Source organism: Mus caroli, chromosome 3, assembly GCF_900094665.2.
Source record: "Mus caroli chromosome 3, CAROLI_EIJ_v1.1, whole genome shotgun sequence".
Classification (NCBI taxonomy): domain Eukaryota; kingdom Metazoa; phylum Chordata; class Mammalia; order Rodentia; family Muridae; genus Mus; species Mus caroli.
In genome coordinates this window covers 81,830,909-81,840,067 of record NC_034572.1, presented here as the reverse complement: position 1 = coordinate 81,840,067, position 9,159 = coordinate 81,830,909, and positions in this window count along the sequence as shown.

Genomic DNA, 9,159 nt, shown 5'->3' with positions numbered 1-9,159 from the left:
TGTAGCCCTGGCTGTCCTGGCACTCACTTTGTAGACCAGGCTGGCCTCGAACTCAGAAATCCGCCTGCCTCTGCCTCCCATATTTAGTTTTTTTAAGACAAGATTTTTCATTGTAACCCTGGTTGTCCTAGATCTTACTCAATAGACCAGGCTGTCCTCAAACTCAGAGATCTGCCTGTCTCTGTCTCCTGAGTTAAAACAGAGGAAGTCTGGACATAGTGGCATACCCCTTTAGTTCCAGAACTTAAGAGGCAAAAATGGGTTTATCTCTGAGTTCAAGGCCCACCTAGCCTACCTAGAGAATTCTAGGTCAGCCTTTCTCAAAGAATCAAAAAAACTTTTTTTCTTTTTAATAAAAAAAAAGAAAGGGGCTAGTGAGATTGCTCAGTGGTTAAGAGCGCTGCCTGCTCTTCTGGAGGTCATGAGTTCAAATCCCAGCAACCACATGATGGCTCACAACCATCTGTAATGAGAAACAAATAAGAGAACCTAATGGTCCTGATGGAGTGGGGTCCCAGGTCAAGAAGGGAACCAGGGTTGGGGAAGGGGGGAAAGAATGTTACAGTTTTAAGTCAAAAAAAAAAAAAAAAAAAAAAAACGAGAAAAAAGGCAGTGGGCCTTGATGAACAGAGACAGTCTATGGCTTTAGAGCTTTATTGTAGCTAGTCAGGGAAAAAAAAAAAGGAGAGAGAAGGCTGGAGAGATGGCTCAGCAGTTAAGAGCATGGGCTGCTCTTCCAGAGATCCTGAGTTCAATGCCCAGCAACCACATTGGTGGCTCACAACCATCTGTAATGGAATTTGATGCCCTCTTCTAATGTGTCTCAAGACAGCTACAGTGTACTCATATAAATAAAATAAATCTTAAAAAAAAAGAAAAGAAAGCCAGGCATGGTGGCGAAAGCCTTTAATCTCAGCACTCAGGAGGCAGAGGCAGGCAGATTTCTGAGTTCAAGGCCAGCCTGGTCTACAGAGTAAGTTCCCGGACAGCCAGGGCTACACAGAGAAACCCTGTCTCAAAAAACAAAAACTAAAACAAACAAAACAAAACAAAAGAAAGAAAGAAAAAGAAAGGAAGGAAGGATGGTAGGAAGGAAGGATGGTAGGAAGGAAGGAAGGAAAGAAGGAAAAAACACTCCCTGGGGTGGCAGTGGGCCGGTGAACTGGAAAATGAGCCGCTTAGGAAGCCACACACCAGTGAGTTCCGAGCCTTTGTGGGTTATTTACTTGGGGCAGGGCTTCTCCTAAATTTGCATGGCCTTGGCTTCTTTCTGCACAAGCTCCATTTGTAGCCCAGGCTTCCACCTTTCTCCCCTTACAGATGGAAATCTTGAAGCCTCTCTGGTCCCTATGAGAACCTCCTTTGAGAGCCATGGTCCCAGAAATTTTGGAGGGTAGGTAAAAATTGCTCCTCTAAATCTTCTTCCGTGGCATTGAAGGGTGTGGCTTAGGCATAAGAGTGACCGCAAGACTCCCTACTCTTTTGTCTTTTGGTTGGAGAGGAGACTTGTGGTTCCCTATAGTATGAGTTGGCTGGGAACTCTGTGTCACAGAGTCTTTGGTTTGAGCAGGCCTGATGGCCCATGCTTTTAATCCTAGAATTTAGCAGATTAAAGGCAGAGGCGGGCAGTTATCTTTGACTTTGAGTCTAGCCTGGTCTGTATAGTAAATTCCAGGATGGTTAGGACAGCAGCCAGGCCTACATAGTGAGGTCATGCCTCTGCTTCACCCCCAACCAACCCTGCCCCCCAAAAAGTTTAGTATTTGAAACAGTCATAGAGCTTAGATATCACAAATTTTACAATTTTAAAACATGGGGTTTAATTAAGAGTAACATTGTTGGGGTGTGGGGATCACCACACAACCCATGCATACACCAATCTCAGCTAAGGAAGAAGAGCTTATTAAATGCACACCATAGTACTGGATGTCCAGGTCCACAAGGAGGAAAAACCTAATTGTGGCACCAGTCTATCCTCAGGGTAGGCTTTTTATAGGAAAAGCCAAGTTCACCAGTTTAAAGGACAAGGAGAGGAGCAGTTGGCTTACTAGGCAAACATTATCAGCTAACCTTTAAGCTGAGTGGTCCTGCGTTCGGAAAGGGGGAGGAGTGGATAGGGATACGTGGTGAACAGGGGAATTTCAGAACATCGAGATAACAGAGCATGAGTATTATAATCATAACTTTTTGGCTTATTAGTAGCACTCTTCAGTGTCAGCCACATGAACAACAGTGAGCTCATGGATAGGTGCAGGAAGGGCTGCCTGGTGGTCAGCTCTGACTCAAGATATTTTAGACAGAACAGTTCATATTGAACTTTGATTTGATGGGTCCTATGTAAAGCTTTGTGGAATCTCTTAAAATTAGCAAATCTGGAGCTGGAGAGGTGGTTTAGCAGTTAAGAGCACTGACTGTTCTTCAGAGGTCCTGAGTTCAAATCCCAGCAACCACATGGTGTCTCACAACCATCTGTAATGGGGTCTGATGCCCTCTTCTGATGTGTCTGAAGATAATGACAGTGTACTCACATACATTAAAAAAGAAAAAAGAAAAGTTAGCAAACCTCATACAGAACAAAACAAGGAATGTGGTCAACACGTCCTTGAGCCAAGTCAATTTTTTTGTGTCAATGACTGGCAGGCATGTTACAGCAACAATATGAAATAGCTGGCAGGCATGGGACAAAATGGCTACAGCTATTCGGAGGTGTGTGTGTGTGTGTGTGTGTGTGTGTGTGTGTGTGGAGAGAGAGAGAGAGAGAGAGAGAGAGAGAGAGAGAGAGAGAGAGCATAACATACATGATTAACTCCTGACCTCAGAAAGCATGAGAGCCTGGAAAGCTATGGCCACGTGAAGAACCAGCCTGTGTCCATCTTATAAGAGAAACCAAGTTCACTTCAGCTTACCATTAAACCTCTTGTTTCCCAAGGATTGGGCTGTGTCTCCTCTGTAACCTTAACCACAATAGTTTTGTACTGCCTGTTCCAGGAATGGCAGTCACGTGCTTGTTTCATGGTATCTTGCAACACTACCTTTGTTTCAAAAGGTTGTGTGACCACCTGTGACTACCCAGTATGCTCACCTTGCCCCCATGTCTCTGTTTCAGGAGGTCATTAGGACCAACTTGCTCTGCACGTGTTCTGCTCCTGTGACCCTCCCTAGTTTGCTCATCAAATCGCACATTTGGAAACCCTTATCCCTGAGCTATGAAATCCTTGTCTTCTCACACCCAGTGCTGGCCTCTCAAACTCCCTCAGTGGGAGGCATCTCGTGTACGGGAACAAATAGTTTACTTTTTGGTACTTATTTATTTATTGTATGTATATGAGTATACTGTCTTCAGACACACCACAAGAGGGCATTGGAACACATTACAGATGGTTGTGAGCCACCATGTGGTTGCTGGGAACTGAACTCAGGACCTCTGGAAGAGCAGTTGATGCTCTTAACCGCTGAGCCATCTCTCCAGCGCCGAAGTAGCTTACTTTAACCAACTGCTTGCCTTAGTTCATTTGGCCATGGTGATTTGGGTCAGTGGTCTTTCTCCTCCCATCTTTGGGATCAGCACATGTTTGTCTAGGAGAGCCATCTATGTATGGTTTGTTTGGGGAATTATTAAACAAAAACAAACACACACACACACTGACCAGTGGTTTTATGTTAAGGATGCAGCAAGGGTAGCAGGGCTGGAAGAGGGCTCCTTTAGCAAGAGGTGCTGATTCAGTCCCAGCACCACATAAAACAGAGGGATGAACATCTGGAATCCCACTGCTTGGTACAGGAAGATGAGACATTCAAGGTCAGCCTTAGCTACAGAATGAAATCAAGGCTGCCTTAGATACACGACTCCTAACTATTTTTTAAAAAGTAATAATAATACGAGGAATGTTCTGGTAAGATGGCTCAGCTGCTGAAGGTACTTGCCACCAAGACTGGAAACCTGAATTTGACTCCTGGGCCCCACATAGTGAGAGAATGTCATGTTGTTCTCCAACTTCCCCCTGTCCACACAGATATACACACACCCAATAAATTGTATTCATTATCTTAAGAGAGATACACACAGCTATACTGATTAAGGTAGTTAAAAATATGTGAGTCAGCCAGGCAGTGGTGGCACACGCCTTTAATCTCTGCGCTTGGGAGGCAGAGGAAGGCGGATTTCTGAGTTCAAGGCTGGCCTTGTGAGTTACAGGACAGCCAGGGCTACACAGAGAAACCCTGTCTCGAAAAACCTAAGTGGGGAGGGGAAAGGATATGAGTCCTAGGAGCTGGGGAAATGACTTAAGGGTTAAGAGCACTGCTTGTTCTTCCAGAGGACCCAGGCACAATTCCCAGCACCTATGTTCCAGCTCACCATTGTCTATAATCCAGAGAATCAGATATCTTCACACAGACATACATGGAGGGATACCAATGCACATAAAAATAAAAATTAAAAATTAAATAATTTTTAAAAGTATATGAGTCCTTTATTGTCCAGCAACCATGAGGGGACTCATGACTCAAAGACGCTTAGTACAGAGGCACAGACCTTTAAAGATTCCAACTACAAAGACTGTAATTTATGTCCAAGTAGAGTGAAAGGTGAAAGTAACTCTGAAGCATGTATTTGTTTCTGGCACAACATTAATTATTTTAGGTGTAATGTGACAATTCTTTTTTATTTGCACCTTACTTCGGTTATTTTAGTTTATGCTAAGATTGTATAAACATGAATTGTTTTGGCTAGCACACCCAGGCCATAGTCAAGGTCATGGAAATCTCAAATGTGCTGCCAAGGCAGATGTGACTCTTGTAGTGAGGGATAGAGAGCCAAGAACTGTTTATGTAAATACAAAGAGAATTCAGGACAAGGTGGTGTTACCTTCATCACTTCAAAATAAACAAAAATTTCTAAAAATGAATGTAGCAAGACACAAAAAACCTTGCAGGAGAAACCCAATGGTAGGATGTATTTAACGGAAGGTAGTGTGCAGTTGTAACCTATCAGTGCCAAGGGCACCAAACATCCCGCAGACTCACCTTGCTAGTATATAACAGCGTAGTAAGCTATAAGTGTTTCCCTGAACTCTGTGAGACTCTAGAAGGCTGTTTAATCAGACAAGGGAGTCACAAGACCCCTAGCTTGCAGCTTGTATGTTAGACACACAGGTAACAGCCTCCACTTTGTGTCCATGCTGGAAGCAAGGGGGAAAAGGTCTTGCCGTGCTGTACCCTTAGCCTGGAAGGTCTCTGCAAACCCCGGCTATAGTGGGGCTTTCTCTGATCTGCCAGGGGCACAAAGAATGACTCAGAGTCTTCTACAGAGTCTAAAAAGATTAGGCCTCTCTTTAGGACAGTCTCCCGGCTAGGTCATCAAACAAGGCTCAGCTTCTTGAAGACAAATTAAAGACAAGTTAAATCCCTAGCACCCGAGCTGGGTGTGGTGGTGCACAGGTCAGGAGGCAGAGGCAGGCGAATTTCTGAGTTCTAGGCCAGCCTGGTCTACAAAGTGAGTTACAGGACAGCCAGGGCTACACAGAGAAACCCTGTCTCGAAAACCCAAAAAAAAAAACAACAACAAAATCCCTAGCACCCACATCAGGGGTTTAGAACCATCTAGATATCTAGATGAGGATCTAGCTCGTTGGCCTCTGAAGGCACCCCACTCACATGCGCTCTCGCTCTCTCGCTCCAAGGAAAGAAAAGAAAAGAAAAAGAAAGAAATGTAGTACACCTAATTGGCATCTTCAGCAACTTGGGCAATTGAGTTGTGAGTTGTGGGAAATGCTCAGCCACTTGGTACAAATTGGGGGAAGAGGGGACAGTTTTGCTTTTGTTGATATAGAGAGGGAATGAAGTTTTCCCCACAGACTCTCACAGGAGCTCAGATACAAAGTTGGACACAGTGAGCCGGACTCCTGACAGGCAATGCAGAAGAATTTGGTGTGTGGCTTATGTTTACTCTGAGAATGAAATGAAGACTTGTGTAGGTTTTAACATCTCATTGAATTTTACCAATGAAGACTCAGGAGCCAAATGCTGGTGAAAACCTGCTAGACTCAGAGAGGCAGAGAAAGCACCCAGTGGATTTCTCTCCACAGCTGGCACGCCAAAAGGAAACTCCTTCATACCAGCTAAAAAACCCTCAAATTGAATGTTGCTTACTTCCTGTGTGTGTGTGTGTCTATCCGTCCTGACTTCCTCTCACTCTCTATGGGTTTTTCCCATGTTCACTCCCTGTCAACTGGTTGCTTGCTCTGCCTCCTGACCTGTGGTTGACTTTATTTGATTCTGTTTATAATAAACAAAGCTCTTGGATTAACGGTGTGTGATAGGGCCAAGCCACACCACAACTGGAAACAGTTTTTCCAGTAAATAATAAGCAATAATACCAAGTTCTGTAAAATGTTCATATCAGTCTCCTATACACTCAGAAATTTGAATGTCCTGAGCAGTTTGTCATCCGAAGCTGATCTTTGGGTGGTGCTTATCAGCTTAGTGGCAATCCTGGCTTGGCAGAACACAGCAGTCAACCCGAAGGTGTCTGTCCACTGTTTGCACAGAACCTAGCAGCAAAAGAGGCATGGTTTGCATTAACACAATTCAATTGAGTTCGTCATTTCAGGGCCCCATCATCTTCTTGGAAACCTCAAAAGGTACTATTAGGAATGGTAGATATTTTAAACATTTTAAATGCCATATTCAGCTGAAGTGGAAATTTCTGGTTTCTTTTTTTTCTTTTTGTTGTTGTTTGTTTGTTTTGGGTTTTTTTGTTTGTTTTTTGTTTTTTGTTTTTCGAGACAGGGTTTCTCTGTATAGCCCTGGCTGTCCTGGAACTCACTCTGTAGACCAGGCTGGCCTCAAACTCAGAAATCCGCCTGCCTCTGCCTCCCGAGTGCTGGGATTAAAGGCGTGTGCCACCACGCCCAGCTAATTTCTGGTTTCTTTAGACTCAGTTATGGCATGTGATATTTTGCTGAAGCAGACACAGATGAGAGGATGTTTTGCTGAAGCAGACATGTGAAAGCATGTGATGTTTAGAAAGGAATATAAACACAGGTGAGTCACGAGGCTCTTGCATTGGTTCACCTTGCACTGAGTCTCTGATCTTCACTCGGTGTGAATTCATGGAGAGTAACCATTTTGATCCATGACCAACAGCTATTTGATATTGTGGCTGTAATATGCCTTCCAATCATTGAAAAAGAAAAATAACTTGACTTGGAACAGGGTTGTGCTGAACACACATACCCTGTTATGTTCTGTATGTCATGTGGTTTGTTAATCTTAAAATACTCCCCAACTGTAGGCATTCACTGAGGACCAAGCAAGACAGGTGTCAGCTTGAACTAAGGAAATGTGGGGAAAAAAAAAAAGATGGACCACCCTACAGCCTCCCTGCATCTGCATATATTCTCATTGTGACTTTTGTGGTTTTACAAGCTGGCCCTGAGAAATGTCCAGTGCACAGCTTTGAACTCTTGAGCCTGAACTGTTCCCCAGGCCCATCAGTCTTGGAATGTGAGTTCAATAAACCATCTCTGTTTTACTGAGATCAGTGTTTGTATGGTTTATGGGGTGACTCCTAGACCCCAACAGCCTCTGTCACACCAAGGCTCTGGAGCCAAATGGGAATCCTTTCAGGCCCCTGCAAGTGCTCACTGAGAGAAAGCATACAGAGAAAGAGGATGCTTGCACACAGAAGCCTCTACAGCTGGGCTGTGGATGTGGGCTCTGGAGAGAATGAGAAAGAACTTGTTTTGCAAAGTGTTTATCCGGGGCTGTCCTGCACAGTGCTCTGATCCCATGCCGGGAGCCCCTACTAAGACCTCTACTTGCTATAAATACAGCCCTGAGCTGGCCTGGTGGTTCACTCTGTCCTCTTAGGAGACTGAGGTAGGAGCCTTTTCTGGAGTTAGAAAGAGACCCTCCCTCACAAACAAACTCGATCGACCAAACCACAAATTACCTCAGCTAATTCAGCGTTGATGTCATGAGGTGAGTGTTCCTGAACTGTATGGGGCTGGGATGACTGGGCTAGAAGATGGGAAGACAAGATTCAAGATTGCTTTTGGCATTTGAGCTTAGGATTGTGACCTTTCATAGAGTGTTTTCTAGTACCAGAGCCTCTTATGGCCTGGTGCCTGTTTTGCTTGAGCTGCTCCCCTCCCATCTCCCTACTTCCATTTGTTTTTGTTTTTGATAATGGTGATGATGGTGTGTGTGTGTGTGTGTGTGTGTAGGTGCATTCATGCTGCTGTGTTCTTGGGGACGTAAGAGGACAACTTTACTGAACTCAGTTCTTTCCTTACACCAATGTGAGTTCCAGGAATTGAACTCAAGTCTCCAGGCTTGGCGGCAAGCACCCTTATCTATCAAGCCACCGACCACTCACTAGCCCAGTTTTTTTTTTTTTTGTTTGTTTGTTTGTTTTTGTTTGTTCGAGACAGGGTCTCAGGCAATCCAGATTGGTCTCAGGGAACTTGATTTCTTGACCTTCCCAGAACTGTTCTTCCAGGACTCCTTTTCCTCCTTCCTCTCTTCTGTACAACCCTTTGCTTCTTACCTATCAAGATAGACTGTGATCTTTCAGACTGTGAGTCAGAACAAGCATTCCTCCCGCGAGTTGCTCCTTAGCTGCAACAATGAAAAGGGGCAACCCATGCCAGGCGTGGTGGCACACGCCTTTAATCCCAGCACTCGGGAGGCAGAGGCAGGCGGGTTTCTGAGTTCAAGGCCACCCTGGTCTACAGAGTGAATTCTAGGACAGCCAGGACTATACAGAGAAACCCTGTCTCAAAAAAACAAAACAAAACAAAACAACAAAAAAGAAAAGAAAATGGGCAACCAATATAATAAAAATGATATTATAGGGCTGGAGAGATGGCTCAGAGGTTAAGAGCACTAACTGCTCTTCCAGAGGTCCTGAGTTCAATTCCCACCAACCACGTGGTGGCTCACAACCATCTGTAATGGGATCAATGCCCTTTTCTGGTGTGTCTGAAAGACAACTACAGTGTACTCATATAAATAAAATTAATCTTTTAAAAATGATATTATAGGAAAAAATGTACTTTATTTTTACTAATATGTCTCTGCCACAGGTTTGTATGTCCTGGAGGGGCTGAAAGTTTCAGGCAGTGTTGATCAGCCTGATGCTGGGCACTGGGAACC